We start from the raw sequence: 18,584 nt of genomic DNA on the forward strand, positions 1-18,584 counted from the left end.
GGTGCGTGACCCATTGGGAGGCCTGCGCGACCCGTTGAACTGCTTGCCTGCAAACTTCAACAAAATTCCTCAATCTCCCTTCAAATCATCTAAATTGGTCGAGGTAGGCTCTTTACACATGGTTTTTGAGGATGGTGATGAATATAAGGCTTTATACTATGATTTTAATCTCAAATCATGCAAATGAAAAGACTTATATGGCTGCAATATTCATGTGCAAACTGTGCTAGGGTTTATGGTGTTTCAAGCTGTTTTTCCTTTGGTTTGTTTCCCTCCCTTCCCTCTTGCTCACATTCATATGTACATCTCATTTTCCCCCATGTCATTTTATAAATGGAATGAAAATCTTTCCCCATCCCTAATCACTAAAAATAAAAAAAATCCTACCTCTCTCCCAAAGAATCAAAAAACAAAAATTCAAAACCCTAATTCCCTTCTACCATATGCATGTGCAAAATAACAGAAACTGTTGGTAAATATGTCAGCATATTTTGTGCATGGTTTCCCTTCTTTCCCCTATTAAACATGTATACATATATTCCCATGTTCACTTTTATGCATGTTTTTCCCATCTTTGTAAATGATTTCCCTATTACAAATATGTCTTCCAAAATGCATAATGATTTGCAAATTTTCCCTTGAAATTCCCTGTTATTTTTATATATTCCCATTCCTGGTTAAAAAGTTCCCTCCCCTAACATTCCCCTCATGTCTTTTTCCCCTTGAAACAGCATAGAGTTCAGCACTTTTTGCAGGCAGAGATAGCAGTTCAGTTTGTCCACTTTGCTCCAAAACCATGTCAGAAACCGAAACTTATGAGCAAAGTGATGACCATTCATCATCTACAGAGGCTGAGGTACAGAGGAGGCCTCGTAGAGGGGGTAAGGGAGGACATCATAAGCGGGAGGAGCCTACTTCTTTGGCAGAATTACAGGCCTGTCCTATGGCAGTGACTTGCTTTCAGTACATGTCTTGCTATCAGTTTTGTGAGAGGATCTCTCAGATTCAGCACCATAGAGAGTTGGCCCGCCTCTTTGTTTTACATTTGCATGATGGACATGTCAACCTGGCAGGGGTAGATTTTACATTGACTCCCAAGGTGATCTCACAGGCTACAGGGATACCGAATGTGGGTGAGGTGTGGCCTAAGCGCAGATTGCTAGATTTTGTTCACTTTGAGCCCTATGTCCGGCCATCATTCATGAGACATGTGTCGGGTGTTTTTCCATTCAGGTTTCTTCGGAGCGAGTATGCTCCCATCATGAGGCTTATTATGCACTATTTTACCTGTGAGGGCAGATTTTCACAGGTGTACTCTTATCACATTCGCCTTTTGATGCATTTCACCCGAGTGAGGATGATGAACATCCCAGTCTTCTTCTTTCATAACATTCAGAGGATGGTGCCCATGTTGCAGAAGAAGACCCCGGCCCAGCAGTACAGGAGCTTATGTCATTATGTTTTGATTCAGCTCATAGTTTTGCATCAGTTGACTCAGCAGGGCATCTCATGGGAGGAGTTCATTTCCCGTGAGATTTTCACAGCATCATCCCAGCCACATCCTGAGGTCATTCGGGAGGAGGGAGGACCATCTCAGCAGCCCGATATTCCGGTCACTCGACATGTTAGTTCTTCACCTCAGCTTACCTATCAGAAAGGCCCGAGGGCCTTATTTGCAGCAGCCAAGCGAGTATTATCTCCACAGCAGGTGGAAGGGGTCTCGCCTTCATCGTCAGCACAGCGAGTGTTATCTCCACATCAAGTGGAAGGGGCCTCGCTTTCTTCACTAACACAGGTACCAGAGAGGGGCAAGCAGCCCATGATTCATGAGGGTCCATCAGGAGTTCCGGACACCGAGGTGATTGATCTTAAGGCCAGTTTCTCCTAGCCGAGAGGCAAAGGAGATCATTCAGTATCTCAGGGCCGAGAATGATGTTTTGCAGAGGAGACTTGAGGGTGCCCAATGGACCATCAGCTACCTGGAGCAGCAGAACAAACAGCTAGAGGAGGAGAAAGTTCTTGATGAGCTATGGAGGATTCGTAGTGATCGAGTCCTAAACCGAAGGAGGCCCGGTGATCCTTTGCCTGCTGACCGTGAGTCTATGCTTATCCAGGTCAATGCACATTTAGAGAGGTTGTTGGCTAAGGCAAACCAAGAGAAGAAGCTGCTGAGAAACATGAAAAATCACTATTGGGCAAGGATGCATGTCTGCAAGGCTAAAATCAAAGTTTTTCAAAGGAGGTTGACCGAGGCACTAAAACGGAGAAGAAGGCCAAATCCCCTCCATATCTTGGCTGAGGCTTCACTCAAGGATCATGGCACCCACTAGCCTAGCCACAGCTCAAATCCCAAAAAATTCTGAAAATTTTGGGTAATTTTGATGATTTTTAGAAATTTACAGGTTTTGCCTCCTCAACGGGTCTCACCCTGCGCGCGACCCTTCATCAGGGCAACTTCATTTTGTAAAAACTCAACATTTTTGGATTTGTCATGAAAAGTTACGTATGCCTGTGGATGGACTTGAGTTTTTATGGAGTTTTGGGCCTCCAAAAGGTCAAAATACATGCAAAATTTGACTTTCTGCCCCTTTTTTGAGTTGCAGAAAGCAGTCTTGGGAGAATTGAGTTTTGACTAGGAAAATTACCTCCAAATTCAAAACTTCTAGTTGGGTTGGAAAGTAGACTCGTAGACCTTTCCAACGAGCTATCCTGCACTCAATTCTGATCCCAGGAAGGCCTCCAAACAGAGCTGCCAATGTGCGCGACCCGTTGAGAAAATGTGCGCGACCCGTTGAGGAAATTTTGCCAGATTTGACCAGTTCAGCCCAGAAAACGCAGTTTGGCTCCATTTTGACTTTTTGAGGTTGATGGTGGTCCTCTTGGATGTAATTGTGACATTTTTTGGATACTTTTACTCTTGTTTAACTCTTCTAGAATATTCTCTCATGTAAAGGGTAAAAATTGAATGTATGAAATGGTTTCCAAGTTTATAGAGGCAAGTTGTTTTGACTGCCTATTTTGTAGTGCTTAGTTTAGAAGTGGTTCAAACAGCTCCTAGGATAGTGAGCTCGACCCATGGAGGCAGGGAAAGAGGTTAGATCATCTATATTATGTACTTTCTTGCTCATTTTCATGGTTGGACTCTTGAGGGAGCAGCTATCATTGTATATTTTCACTGTATCTCTGCAATTTTTGGCTAAGGAAGACCAGGGTTTTGCAGTCATCTTTGGGATTCTTGTGGATTCATGTGTTGATGCTGTGTTTCTCCATGTTATTGTAAGCTTTGTTATGTGATTCATTTCCTTTGTATACTTCTGCATATTAAACAAATGAAGTGTTAAAGTAAGAATTCATGCTTGCCATGCTCTGCTTTTAAGTTTGTTTAATTTTGATGTTTTCTACTGTCTAAAGAGAATTCAAATTCATTGTTTGCTCTCTTTAGCCTTCTTATCTTTCATTCCTAACCATCCACTTCAGTCAAAGGCATCAGTACTGTCTCCTACCTCGCCCCAAGGAACCCCTTGCAGAAACTGTGTCCAATCCCCGCACCCAAAATTGCCCTCTCCTCAATTTGCCACCAAAAACCCCAAAATCAATCTTTTTAATCAGTTTACTAGCCTAATATCAGTGTTACCGTGTTGGTCATCTCATCCCATTGAAGATCTGCCGAGATTGACCGGAGAGAGCCTTCTCCTGCCCCGTAGGGCTAGCTACGAGGCTGAATCGTTTGATGTAGCTTTGAGGTTTGCCTTTCTCAGCCTGAGGTGAAATTTCAAGTGCTAACATATTGGCGACCATACTGGGGAGAACAACTAATCCTTTGCTCATTGAACGTGTTATTTCATAAGTCTTAGACGGAGCCTGAAGTTACGCCAGGTAGCCTTCGAAAACGCTCTTGTTTTACATCAGCGCAAGTAGATAAACGCTGCTTCAGTCAATCTCCGTGAGCTTGTGAACATAGCGCTTCATTGACATCCTATCCCAGTATAATTGTTAACTCTGAGCCATGGATGATAGGTTGAGAGTTTTCACAGGCTGAATGCTTTTTCTTTCCTAGTAGTAGTGAGAAAACAAGCTGGCTACAGATCCTAGACCCATTTTCAGATCTCATTCATGTCCAACTATTTTTGATTATCTTGAAGATTTAGATTTTGACGAAAGTTTTGAGTTATCTCTGTTTAAAGCTAAGTCTGAAAGTGCGCTCGATTCTCTAGTTCTTGACCCTGATTTTGCAGCTGCTATTGAATTTGAAAGACATAATAAATTGGTTGAAAATTTTATCTTAAGACATCTTCAGTCCAGTGTTCAAGCTACTACCCTTGCTGATTTTGTTGAGAGTATCTCTGATCACATTGGATCTACTATCACGGCTCACGAAGAATCTTACCCTCCTTATGTTTCAGTTTCACCTATAATTACCTATCCCGAATCTACAGTTGGTTCTCCTCCTTCTTCTCCTACTCCTCCGACTCCCCCAACTCCACAAACTACACCTCCTCTGGTTATAATCCCTGCTATCACAGCTCCTCCTTCTCATACTCATCCTACTCCCCCTCCGAGAGCAATGGCTGCCCGGTTTGCCCCACTGGTTTTACCTGCAAATCTTCATGATATGCCAGCTGATTATCAAAGTAAAATTCCCATGTTTGATGGCACTCCACAAAGCATTACCGCTCAACAGCATATCGACAAGATGACCACATTCTTTGATCTATATGAATTAGATGAAGAAGATGTCACCATGCGGCTGTTCGTGCAAACATTTGCAGGAGAAGTTAGAAAATGGTTCAGAGGGTTGACAACCAACAACATCACTACTTTGGAAGCACTTCAGAATCAGTTTTTAGATCGGTGGGAAATCAGAAAGGATCCGCTTCAAATTAATGCCGAATACAACAACCTCAAGCGTAATCCGGGTGAGTCTGTTCAAGATTACATAATCAGATTCAATACAGTTTATAATGCTATTCCCGATGATCTGAGGCCATCTAGAAAATCAGCACTTCTTAAGTTCCCGGATGGTTTTGATCCGGAGATGGCCTATTCATTGAGAGACAGAGATCCACCTACCTTGGAGGAGATGCAGAAGATTGCTGTCAGCGTTGAGGCAAATTTGAATGACAAAAGAGCAAGGATGAAGGCAGAAAAGCGAGTCACAATCAAGGAGGAAGCATCCACATCAAATCAGGTTGTTCTTCAGCAGGTTGAGCAGATAAAGAGGGCACTTGAAAAGATGACTATTGACAAGCCGGAGCCTCACATTCGTAATCCTAATTTCAGAGGTCAACAGCAGCAACAATATAGGATCAAGCAGCGTGAAACAAAGGCACAAGACACAGCAGCTCAGCAGCAAATGAAACCACCTTTTCAGCAGAATTTTGTTAGTCAAGAGTCTGAAGATGAAGGTGATAATGTTGGAGAGGAAAATCACTTCTTCACTCCTGATGATATGCCTACATATATTACGGAAGAAGATGAGTTGGTGAGTAATTCTGTCTTTCCCCAAGATGAGCATTATATTTTGTCAAGTGATACGATACTTGAAGAAGAATCTGAAGAATATCAAAGAGGGTACTTAAATGCTTTATCAGCTCAGCAAGGACAGCAAAGGCAATTGAGAAACCGAGCTATTCCCATAAATCCCGTGCAGAAAAAGAAAGACATGGCAGCAAAGAATGATTCGGTTTCCTCAAAAGGAAAAGACATAGTTGGTCCTTCAACAATTCCATCATCACCAGCAGCTAAGATAGATCAGCCATCAAATGCACCAAAGGATAAAGCTGAGAAAAGAGATAATCCGGCAAAGGAAGGTGAGAAGCTTCCAGTTTTCAGTTTGGAGAATGAGATTGCAAAAGTGAAAATATCTATTCCTTTGACGGAGGTCATGAAGAACGCTACTTACCGAGGCCAAATTTCCAAGTTGCTGAATTTTGATCCAATGTCAGACATGGTTAATGTACAAGATGATCAGCCGGAGTTGATCTTTGGGCCAGCTTTGAATGGTGAGTCTCCCGAGAGTGATGTTCCTCCATTTTATATCAGTTTGCGATTGCATGAGTTTGTGTTGCACAATGCTATGTTTGACTCGGGAGCTTCACATAATTTGATGCCGAAAACAATCATGGAGAAGCTGGGACTTGACATCACAAGGAAGTATCATGATTTGTATTCATTTGATTCCAGCCGGGTAAGATGTATCGGTTTGATTAAAGACTTGGTGGTGAGTCTAGATCAAATTCCAGCGAAAAATGTTTTGATGGATGTGGTGGTGGCGGATATTCCTCCGCGGTTTGGCATGTTGCTGTCGAGATCATGGGGAGCCAAACTCAAAGGTACACTTCAGCTAGATTTCTCATATGCTACAATTCCAGTTTTCGGTCAAATGAGGAAGTTATATCGGGAGCAAAAGATGAAATACATGATCACTAGCAAGGAAAAGCCCGTCAATCATCCTGTAAATTATGTACAGACAGATTTAGAATCTTTTGTTTTGTTTGCGGAAAATTTCAATGAGGTAGATAGTCAGTTAGTTCAAGTAGAAGATATACCAGATATTTCAGAAAATTTTAGGGATGTTTTGAGAAAGGAAAGTGAAGAAAGGTCTGCTGTCATGAGGCCAATTGTTGAAATAAAAGAGCAGCAAACAGAGCATGAAACAAAATCAGATTTTCAGCACTTAGAAGATGATGAAGATGGTCTTTGGACCATGGATTTTGATGGTGCAGTGGGCAGCGATGGTGCTGGTATAGGTGTGTGGATCCGAAGCCCATTCTCAGCCCAAGATCAAGTTCCAAGCAAGGTACGGGTATGTTCTTATAAATTGGCATTTGATTGTTCAAATAATGAGGCGGAATATGAAGCTCTTATTGCTGGTCTGAAAATCCTTCGGAAGTTGAAGGCAAAGAAGATAGCGGTTTATGGCGACTCCGAGTTAGTTATCAAACAGGTGAAAGGTGAATTTCAGGCCAAACATCCTCGTATGAGAGCATATCGGAATGCTGTTTTAGATATCTTGAAAAGATTTTCTGAACATACTTTGACATGTGTGCCCCGGATTCAAAATGGTGTTGCGGATGCATTGGCTAAGGCAGCAAGTAACCTGAAAATACCCATGAATTCCAGCAATAAGTTTGAGATATATGTGAAGCATCGTCCTACAGTTCCAGATAACCAAAGGTGTTGGCAAGTGTTCCAAGATGACGAAGAAATCAAAGATTTTCTGCAAGTTGAGGGTAAATTCGAAGACATTTCAATAGATACGGAAGCTGAAGGAGTGAATCAGATGGATGTATTGCAGCTCAAGGACAATCACATTCCAAAAGGATTGATTCCTTTGGAAGAATTGTTTGATCAGGATGATGTGGCCCGCAAGCCAACTTTGAGGCCTACGGATGAAGGAGTTGAAGATGTAAATCTTGGGACAGCTGCAAATCCAAAGTTGGTGAAGCTTTCAAAAGCATTGCCGCCTAGGGTAAAGCAAGAGTATATCAGATTATTGTCTTTGTATTCTAATGTTTTTGCATGGGACTATTCAGATTTGAAAACTTATGACACAAGCATTATTCAGCATACCATCCCCATAAAGCCAAATCAAAAGCCTTTCCGGCAAAAGTTGAGAAGAATTAATCCTAAATTGCTGCCACTGATTGAGAAGGAAGTCAACAGGTTGTATAAGTCTGGAATTATAGTGCCAATCCGGTTTTCTGATTGGATTTCCAACTTGGTGCCCGTGAGAAAGAAAACCGGTGAGATTCGCTTGTGCATAGACTTCAGAAATCTGAACAAGGTGTCATTAAAGGACAATTATCCGCTGCCCAAGATGGATCACATATTGCAGCGGGTAGTGGGGGCATCTAGGATGTCATTGCTTGATGGTTATTCCGGGTACAATCAGATTTTGGTGCACGAAGATGACCGTGACAAGACAGCATTTACTACTCCATGGGGTACATTCCATTATGCCAAGATGCCGTTTGGATTGAAGAACGCGGGTGCCACATTTCAGCGGGCAATGGACATGGCCTTTGCAAATGAGAAGGATGTCTTTTTAGTTGTTTATCTTGATGATTTGACCGTGTTTTCTAAATCAGATGAAGAGCATTTGTTTCATTTGACTAAGGTGTTTGAAAAGTGCAGAAAATATGGTATCTCATTGAATCCGAAGAAGAGTCTTTTTGCTATGAGTGAAGGCAAGCTGCTGGGCCATATCATTTCTAAAGATGGCATTCGTATAGATCCTGCACGAGTAAAAGCAATTCAGCAAGTGGAGCAGCCCCGTAGCAAGAAAGAAATTCAGTCCTTCAATGGTAAATTGAATTTTCTGCGTCGTTTCATCCCCAATCTTGCTGAACATCTTAGAGAGATAACAAATATGCTAAAAAAGGACAGCGAGCTCAAATGGACCGAAGAAGCGGTGAAATCTTTTAATTTGATAAAGGTAATTTTATCTTCAGCTCCAACTTTGATCAGCCCAGATTATACACAGGATTTCATTTTGTTTTCATTTGCCTCTGAGCATACATTGGCAGCCGTGTTAATGCAAAAGAGAGATGGAGTTGAGAGGCCCATAGCTTTTTTCAGCCGCATCATAAGAGACGGAGCGCTGAATTATAATATCATTGAGAAGCAAGCATTGGCGCTGATCAAAGCTTTGAAAGATTTCCGGGTTTACATATTGAATTCTCATATTTTAGCATATGTTCCTAATGCAGTTGTGAAGGATGTTTTAGTACAGACGGAACCGGAAGGAAGAAGGGGTAAGTGGATCGCTGCACTATTAGAATATGATGTAGAAATTAAGCCTACCAAGTTGGTTAGAGGTCAAGGTCTTGCTAAGTTGATGGCTGAAGCAAACCTTCACGTTCTTGATATCAATTTGATTGCTGCCTTGTCCGATGAAGATGAAGAAAATTCAGTTCTACAGGTGTCCGATATCTTTGTGTCTTCTCCTTGGTATGCTGATATAGTTTATGTGCTGCAAAACTTATCTTCACCTCCTGGAATGCCTAGAAACAAAGCTAGAACATTGAAGCTAAAGGCTGCCAAATTTTGCATTATCAAATCTGCACTTTATTGGAAAGATCCCGGTGGCATCTTGCTGAATTGTTTGGTCGAAGAGGAAGCTAAGACAACAGTAGATGATTTCCATAAAGGTGACTGTGGGGGTCACTTATTTTGGAAGACCACGGCTAATAAGATCTTGAGAGCTGGTTTCTATTGGCCTTCTTTATTTTCTGATGTGTATAAAGCGGTAAAGAGCTGTCATGAATGTCAAATTTTTCAAGGAAAACAGAAATTACAGCCATTGCCTCTCAAGCCGGTGGAAATCAGTGCACCATTTCAGCAGTGGGGCTTGGATTTTATTGGCGAAATCCACCCAGCATCTTCCAGGCAGCATCGATGGATCTTGACCGCCACAGATTACTTCACAAAGTGGATTGAAGCCATTCCCACCCGGCAGGCTACAGATTCGGTAATTATTTCTTTTCTTGAAAATAATATCTTGTCACGTTTTGGCTGTCCACAAAAGTTGATTACAGACAATGCAGCTGCATTCAAATCGAAGAAGTTGGTTGATTTTTGCTATAAATATAACATCAGCTTGGGGCATTCAACCGCTTATCATCCGCAAGGTAATGGGCTGGCCGAATCTTCAAATAAATCTCTAGTGAACATTATAAAGAAATTGCTGGAAATAAATAAGAAGAGCTGGCATAAGAAGTTAATAAATGCATTGTGGGCTGATCGAGTAAGTCAAAAGAAGTCAATTGGTATGTCACCTTTTGAACTTGTTTACGAAGTAGATGCAGTGTTTCCTACGTCACTTAGTGTCCCAGTAGCCAAGTTGTTTCAAGAATCTAGTGGTGAGGAGGATCCTATGCAACGACAGATCAGTCAAATGATTCATTTACAGCAGACACGAGAAGAGGTTCACCAAAATTCCCTTAAGTTGCAGGAGCGCATAAAGAAAATATATGACAAAAAGGCCAAAGCAGATGAGTTTCAGATTGATGATGTTGTGTTACGGTGGGATGCCCACAATGAAGATAAAGGGAAGCATGGAAAATTCGGCAACTTATGGAAGGGTCCTTACAAAATTGCAGCATATCGTGGTCCAAATGCTTTTCTTCTCAAAGAAATGAACGGTGATGAATGTCTTGGTGGGTCGGTGAATGGCCGGCTGCTCAAAAGGTATCATGCTTGAGCATTTTCTGCTCTAATCACTCTCATTGTAAATACCATTTCATTTTCTTTCTGCAGCAAGTGTGAAGCTGATTTCCCATCTTCAGTTTGGGGCCCGCGGTGAAGGCTATAATTCTGAAAATGGTGATTGGTTGGTGTGAGTTTTACAAGTTGTTTCAGTCAGTTCATTTTCTGCATAAAGTAAGTGAGTTAGTGTCAAAGTCAGTCTAGGATTTCAGTCAATTGTCCAAGTCAAATAACGTTGTTTTTAAATTTGGTCATATGTGAATAAGTTGACTCCATTGCCCAATAGATAAGGCACTGGTCTGCTCTCCCAGAGGTCTAAGGTTCTTGGTACCTCCAAGGAGCTACCATCCCCATTGGAGCCAATGTTAGTGTCGGTCTTGAAAGCCCTCCATCAGTGATCAAAAAGCTCTTTGCATTTGCATTAGTAGGTGTCTCATCAGTGTCAAATCTTGCATTCCGTTAGGCATGCCATAAACCTGATGGAGGAGTTGGTCCATTATACCCCTCTTGGCTTTGCTGGATCAGGTCATATCAATTGTTAAGTTTTTTCAAGCTTGTCTTGATGTGTCTTAATGTCAAAATCCTAGGTCTAGGGTTTTGGTCATTTGTCTCTGCAAGGTCATGTCTCTGAAAATCCATGAGTGCTCAGCAAGCCAGAGGGAGGATTGTAAACATGTTTCTTTGATATTTTTATCTTGTACAGTGAATTTTCACCTTGGATTTAAAAACTCTGTTTTTAAAGCCAAGGTCATTTTTTCGGTTTTTGTAAATAAGTGATGAAATTTCAAAAATCTTCAGTGGAAAAAATGCAACCCTGGTCCCCTTGTCAAGGTCCCTCAGATGATCTACCTGCAAAAAGAATCAAGTCAAAGCACTCAATGAGTTAAATTCAGGATAAAGGAAACCAAAGAATCAGTGTTTTAAAAAGTGTCAAAAATAAACTTTATAAAGTGGGTTTATGGATGAAATTTTTTCAAATGGAGTTTATAAAGGTTCAACTTCCCTCCTTTTACTCTCATTGTGCATCCCAACGCTTGAAAGAGAGGTTTGAGAGAGTGATTGGAGAAAGGAGCAAAATTACAGTGATTTCGGGCAACAGAGTGGTGCGCGACCCATCAAAGGAGGTGCGTGACCTGTTGGGCGGTGTGCGACCTGTCCAGACCTCCTCTGCAGTTCAGAATTACTACGGGCGCGACCCGTTGGGAGGTGCGCAACCCGTTGGGAGGCCTGCGCGACCCGTTGAACCGCTTGCCTGCAAACTTCAACAAAATTCCTCAATCTCCCTTCAAATCATCTAAATTGGTCGAGGTAGGCTCTTTACACATGGTTTTTGAGGATGGTGATGAATATAAGGCTTTATACTATGATTTTAATCTCAAATCATGCAAATGAAAAGACTTATATGGCTGCAATATTCATGTGAAAACTGTGCTAGGGTTTATGGTGTTTCAAGCTGTTTTTCCTTTGGTTTGTTTCCCTCCCTTCCCTCTTGCTCACATTCATATGTACATCTCATTTTCCCCATGTCATTTTATAAATAGAATGAAAATCTTTCCCCATCCCTAATCACTAAAAATAAAAAAAATCCTACCCTCTCCCAAAGAATCAAAAAACAAAAATTCAAAACCCTAATTCCCTTCTACCATATGCATGTGCAAAATAACAGAAACTGTTGGTAAATATGTCAGCATATTTTGTGCATGGTTTCCCTTCTTTCCCCTATTAAACATGTATACATATATTCCCATGTTCACTTTTATGCATGTTTTTCCCATCTTTGTAAATGATTTCCCTATTACAAATATGTCTTCCAAAATGCATAATGATTTGCAAATTTTCCCTTGAAATTCCCTGTTATTTTTATATATTCCCATTCCTGGTTAAAAAGTTCCCTCCCCTAACATTCCCCTCATGTCTTTTTCCCCTTGAAACAACATAGAGTTCAGCACTTTTTGCAGGCAGAGACAGCAGTTCAGTTTGTCCACTTTGCTCCAAAACCATGTCAGAAACCGAAACTTATGAGCAAAGTGATGACCATTCATCATCTACAGAGGCTGAGGTACAGAGGAGGCCTCGTAGAGGGGGTAAGGGAGGACATCATAAGCGGGAGGAGCCTACTTCTTTGGCAGAATTACAGGCCTGTCCTATGGCAGTGACTTGCTTTCAGTACATGTCTTGCTATCAGTTTTGTGAGAGGATCTCTCGGATTCAGCACCATAGAGAGTTGGCCCGCCTCTTTGTTTTACATTTGCATGATGGACATGTCAACCTGGCAGGGGTAGATTTTACATTGACTCCCGAGGTGATCTCACAGGCTACAGGGATACCGAATGTGGGTGAGGTGTGGCCTAAGCGCAGATTGCTAGATTTTGTTCACTTTGAGCCCTATGTCCGGCCATCATTCATGAGACATGTGTCGGGTGTTTTTCCATTCAGGTTTCTCCGGAGCGAGTATGCTCCCATCATGAGGCTTATTATGCACTATTTTACCTGTGAGGGCAGATTTTCACAGGTGTACTCTTATCACATTCGCCTTTTGATGCATTTCACCCGAGTGAGGATGATGAACATCCCGGTCTTCTTCTTTCATAACATTCAGAGGATGGTGCCCATGTTGCAGAAGAAGACCCCGGCCCAGCAGTACAAGAGCTTATGTCATTATGGTTTGATTCAGCTCATAGTTTTGCATCAGTTGACTTAGCAGGGCATCTCATGGGAGGAGTTCATTTCCCGTGAGATTTTCACAGCATCATCCCAGCCACATCCTGAGGTCATTCGGGAGGAGGGAGGACCATCTCAGCAGCCCGATATTCCGGTCACTCGACATGTCAGTTCTTCACCTCAGCTTACCTATCAGAAAGGCCCGAGGGCCTTATTTGCAGCAGCCAGGCGAGTACTATCTCCACAGCAGGTGGAAGGGGTCTCGCCTTCATCGTCAGCACAGCGAGTGTTATCTCCACATCAGGTGGAAGGGGCCTCGCTTTCTTCACCAGCACAGGTACCAGAGAGGGGCAAGCAGCCCATGATTCATGAGGGTCCATCAGGAGTTCCGGACACCGAGGTGATTGATCTTGAGGCCAGTTCTCCTAGCCGAGAGGCAAAGGAGATCATTCAGCATCTCAGGGCCGAGAATGATGTTTTGCAGAGGAGACTTGAGGGTGCCCAATGGACCATCACCTACCTGGAGCAGCGGAACAAACAGCTAGAGGAGGAGAAAGTTCTTGATGAGTTATGGAGGATTCGTAGTGACCGAGTCCTAAACCGAAGGAGACCCGGTGATCCTTTGCCTGTTGACCGTGAGTCTATGCTTATCCAGGTCAATGCACATTTAGAGAGGCTGTTGGCTAAGGCCAACCAAGAGAAGAAGCTGCTGAGAAACATGAAAAATCACTATTGGGCAAGGATGCATGTCTGCAAGGCTAAAATGAAAGTTTTTCAAAGGAGGTTGACCGAGGCACTAAAACGGAGAAGAAGGCCAAATCCCCTCCGTATCTTGGCTGAGGCTTCACTCAAGGATCATGGCACCCACTAGCCTAGCCACAACTCAAATCCCAAAAAATTCTGAAAATTTTGGGTAATTTTGATGATTTTTAGAAATTTACAGGTTTTGCCTCCTCAACGGGTCTCACCCATGCGCGCGACCCTTCATCAGGGCAACTTCATTTTCCAAAAACTCAGAATTTTTGGATTTTTCATGCAAAGTTACATATTCCTGTGGATGCACTTGAGTTTTTATGGAGTTTTGGGCCTCCAAAAGGTCAAAATACATGCAAAATTTGACTTTCTGCCCCTTTTTTGAGTTGCAGAAAGCAGTCTTGGGAGAATTGAGTTTTGACTGGGCAAATGACCTCCAAATTCAAAAATTCTAGTTGGGTTGGAAAGTAGACTCGCAGACCTTTCCAACGAGCTATCCTGCACTCAATTCTAATACCGGGAAGTTCTCCAAACAGAGCTGCCAATGTGTGCGACCCGTTGAGAAAATGTGCACGACCCGTTGAGGAAATTTTGCCAGATTTGACCAGTTCAGCCCAGAAAACGCAGTTTGGCTCCAGTTTGACTTTTTGAGGTTGATGGTGGTCCTCTTGGATGTAATTGTGACATTTTTTGGATACTTTTACTCTTGTTTAACTCTTCTAGAAGATTCTCTCATGTAAAGGGTAAAAATTGAATGTATGAAATGGTTTCCAAGTTTATAGAGGCAAGTTGTTTTGACTGCCTATTTTGTAGTGCTTAGTTTAGAAGTGGTTCAAACAGCTCCTAGGATAGTGAGCTCGACCCATGGAGGCAGGGAAAGAGGTTAGATCATCTATATTATGTACTTTCTTGCTCATTTTCATGGTTGGACTCTTGAGGGAGCAGCTATCATTGTATATTTTCACTGTATCTCTGCAATTTTTGGCTAAGGAAGACCAGGGTTTTGCAGTCATCTTTGGGATTCTTGTGGACTCATGTGTTGATGGTGTGTTTCTCCATGTTATTGTAAGCTTTTTTATGTGATTCATTTCCTTTCTATACTTCTGCATATTAAACAAATGAAGTGTTAAAGTAAGAATTCATGCTTGCCATGCTCTGCTTTTAAGTTTGTTTAATTTTGATGTTTTCTACTGTCTAAAGAGAATTCAAATTCATTGTTTGCTCTCTTTAGCCTTCTTATCTTTCATTCCTAACCATCCACTTCAGTCAAAGACATCAGCACTGTCTCCTACCTCGCCCCAAGGAACCCCCTGCAGAAACTGTGTCCAATCCCCGCACCCAAAATTGCCCTCTCCTCAATTTGCCACCAAAAACCCAAAAACCCCAAAATCAATCTTTTTAATCAGTTTACTAGCCTAATATCAGTGTTACCGTGTTGGTCATCTCATCCCATTGAAGATCTGCCGAGATTGACCGGAGAGAGCCTTCTCCTGCCCCGTAGGGCTAGCTACGAGGCTGAATGGTTTGATGTAGCTTTGAGGTTTGCCTTTCTCAGCCTGAGGTGAAATTTCAAGTGCTAACAGAACCTACGAGTTCAAATAAAATTCAACACTCGAAACATGCATTCCCACTTGAAATTGGGCTGATTGTATTAATAAACATCAATAATGATTACAGAATGAGACTTCTGTCTCTCACACAGGCCTGTTTTTCACTATTGTGGCCTCCCTTTTGCACTTTGCCCGTAGGCTTACATTTATACCAGGAAGGTTCGTTGAACTACTCCTGGTTCGACTCCTAAATCTCCTATACTGACTCCTAAATCCTCTATCCTCTACGTCCACTTCTATTCTCCATTTAGTGCCTAAAAACTCTCTCTTGCTCCTAGAATCATGAAACTGCTTAAAGAGTTATATTTGACTTTTAACTCTTTATCTTTATTAACCACTCATGTTCTCATTTATTTGAGAGCATTTACAACTTCCTCTAATTATCTAATTAAATCACTTTAAGCCTAAATATTACATTAACTTGAGACTTTAAGAAACTACTCTAAAGATACATGACCCCCTATGTTTACTTAATTACAATGATTTTCTCTTGGGTGAATGCTCCTGCATCAGGAGAGAAGTAGCCAGAGAAAGGTAGTCTATTGTAGGAAGATAGAGGAAGATATTTTTCCAGGGAGAGTAACCCTTTACCATTGATGTCCAAGGGGGAGATAAATCAAGAAAGGAATATCAGAGGCATGGAGTCAAGGGGAGAAGTGATCGCAAGGAGAGTACATGTGTTGTTGTCAATGACAAAGGGGGAGATTGTTGAATGGTGTTGTGATTGATGCCAACATCGGTTCTTGAATGCTCTTAATATATGTCATGGATTACATAAGTGTTGATTTATGGTAGCATTAGATGTGCTCTAAGCCTCAAATTTTGCAAGGAGGCTAGAACACATGTATTCTAGAATACCCAAAAATCATTTTGGAAATTTCATCCGGAGACAATTTTATTAAAATAATTAATTATTTTTAACGGATGCCTAATTCTAAACTTAGGGAATTAAAATAATTAAAGGGTATTGATTAAACTGGGGGTGAAACTTCTAGAAGAAGACGAGGATCAATTCAAAATGATCTAAGCCCTTGATTAGAATCTAATTTGGGTTGTTGATTGATCAATGAGAGGATTATAAGAAGAGGCTTGTTGGGCATTTGGAAAACACATTGAGTGGGATAAAGAGATCGATTTCTCAAGTGAGCAGTGCAGATCAGCTAGAGAGATCATCAAGGAGATTTCTTGTAGTGAGGGGCAGGGATAGTTTTCTGGAGGAAGAGTTTCTTGATCCGGGGATACATTTTAGAGAAGGCAGAGCGAGATCTAGAAAAGACAACGTAGTGACATGCATAGGCATCATAGATCTTCAGAGGGAGTATGATATTTAGCTGGGAAGTGGAGTTCTAGAGGTAGAAGCTAGGGTGTGAGACCGAAGGTGATGCAAAAGAACCGTGGAAGAGGTGACGTAGACCCTAGAGAGGCTGGCACAGAGGTTGCACAGAGTCAGCGTGGGGTCAGCCATCCAGGGCCTGGATCAGTGTTGGTTCGCCAGTGATAGTGAGGTATTTTCCATTAATTTGTCTGCTAGTTATATTCTCTGTATCAGAAAGCCAGTAAGGCATCCAAATATTGTATTCAGAAACTACTACATAATAATACAAACCCTCAATTGTTGCACGGTTTTCCTGCATTGGGTTTTTATGGGGACATTTGTCCAAAAACAATGGTGTCAATTGTGTGTGTGGTTATTTATTCTTACTCATTTCTTGTTTCTGCACATAATTTAATTAGTGAAGGCCACAATCATGTTTACTTCGATATTTACATTGTAACGCATTAAATAACTTGCATGAATTAACAAGTAGGAGAAGTAATATCAATTTGTTGCAGTAGGAAATTTGAGTCTCCAAATTTTCACATGGTATCAGAGGACAGGTGAAACTAGGGAGCAGACCAGAAGAGCCCAGTGTTAAAGAGGAGGAGGGAGATCGAAATGTTACCTAGGCATCAAATCGAATCCCCAGCGGGATTGCACAATCTAGCCTAGGAGGGAAACATTCTCGAGGAAAGTCGCTCTCTGAGTGAATTGACAAAGAGGTAGGATTTCCAGTTCATGATTTGTCAGTGGTAGAGGAAGTAGCACAGCATAAAATCCAATACTAAGTAGTCTTCAGGTGGGACACAGTTTTCTGCAGCAATTGCTTGGGAAGAAAAATGTCAAAAGAGGGAAGAAGGGACTTTTTGAGGGAATTTATTCCTCAGTGAATTCCGAACCAAGGATTTCTCTTTCTCAGTTGCTGTGCAACAGTAGCGAGGAGAAGATCTACTAACTCTAGTAGGGAGTGTGTAGGCTAGCCTAGAAGTTGCACAAAGGAGAGAGGGAGTAGTTCAACTTTTTTGTTGGTAGAAGTGGCAGCTAATAAGCTGAGAGATAAAGACCGGTTGGACGGAGCATCCAAATATGTGATCTAGAAGGCTAGTATCTCATGCCTCCTTCTAGATGAGCATGATCTCAAGATGTATGTCGATAGTGTGGTAGTTGTACCCGCTGATGCAGATCCGCTCAAGAAGTACAAGGCTGAGATGGCGAAGGCCAAGTGGTTGATCCTTGACAGAGTGAGGGTTCATGTTGTATGTCACATTTCTAAGAAAGGGATGGATAAAGATATGTGGGATGCCTTGGCTACGTTATATCAAGGATCTTCCGAGCAGCGGAAGATATACTTGGAGGAGAAGATGAGATCAACGAGGATGCAAAAAGGGGAACACATTGATCCTTTCCTATTAAAGCTTCAGGAAGTTCGATATCAGTTGCCAGTTGTAGGATCATAACCTCAGCCTACAAATATGGTGAGATTGGCCCTGAATTCAGTCTTAGAAGAATGACACGTATTTTTCCAGAGTATCCTGGGCAAAGAGAAATTTCCGGATTGGGAAGGAATGTGGGTCGCCCTTCAATAGGAAGAGATGAGGCAAGACTTAGTCAAGATAAAAGTTGATGGAAACAACAACAGTGGGATGAAGCCCAAGGAGGAGGAGGAGAACACAACCCTTGCATCAAAGGGGCGGCAGGAGCAGCGGAAGAAGAAGAAGGAAATTTCTAAGATCAAATGTTTCCGGTGTGGTGAATTTGGCCACCACGCTACATAGTGTCCTCTCAAAAATAAGGACAAGGATGAGAAACATGATCTGCAGGCCACAACCACAAAGATTGAGGAGGAAGAGTTTGCCATGATTACCCATATACCTCCAAGGGAGAGGTGGGGTGATCTAGTATTGTAGTTCGAAATAACCGAATATGGGTAGGGTCCATTGAGGAGTCCACCTCATGGATCAATACCTTGCTACGGGAGCCCATAAAAGAAGTGGTAGGATGGACCAGTGTCAGTTGGTGAAAAAGATGTGGGA

Source organism: Pinus tabuliformis, chromosome 7 (assembly GCF_031772625.1).
Source record: "Pinus tabuliformis cultivar Carrire ecotype Pingquan chromosome 7, CPIR1, whole genome shotgun sequence".
Taxonomy (NCBI): domain Eukaryota; kingdom Viridiplantae; phylum Streptophyta; class Pinopsida; order Pinales; family Pinaceae; genus Pinus; species Pinus tabuliformis.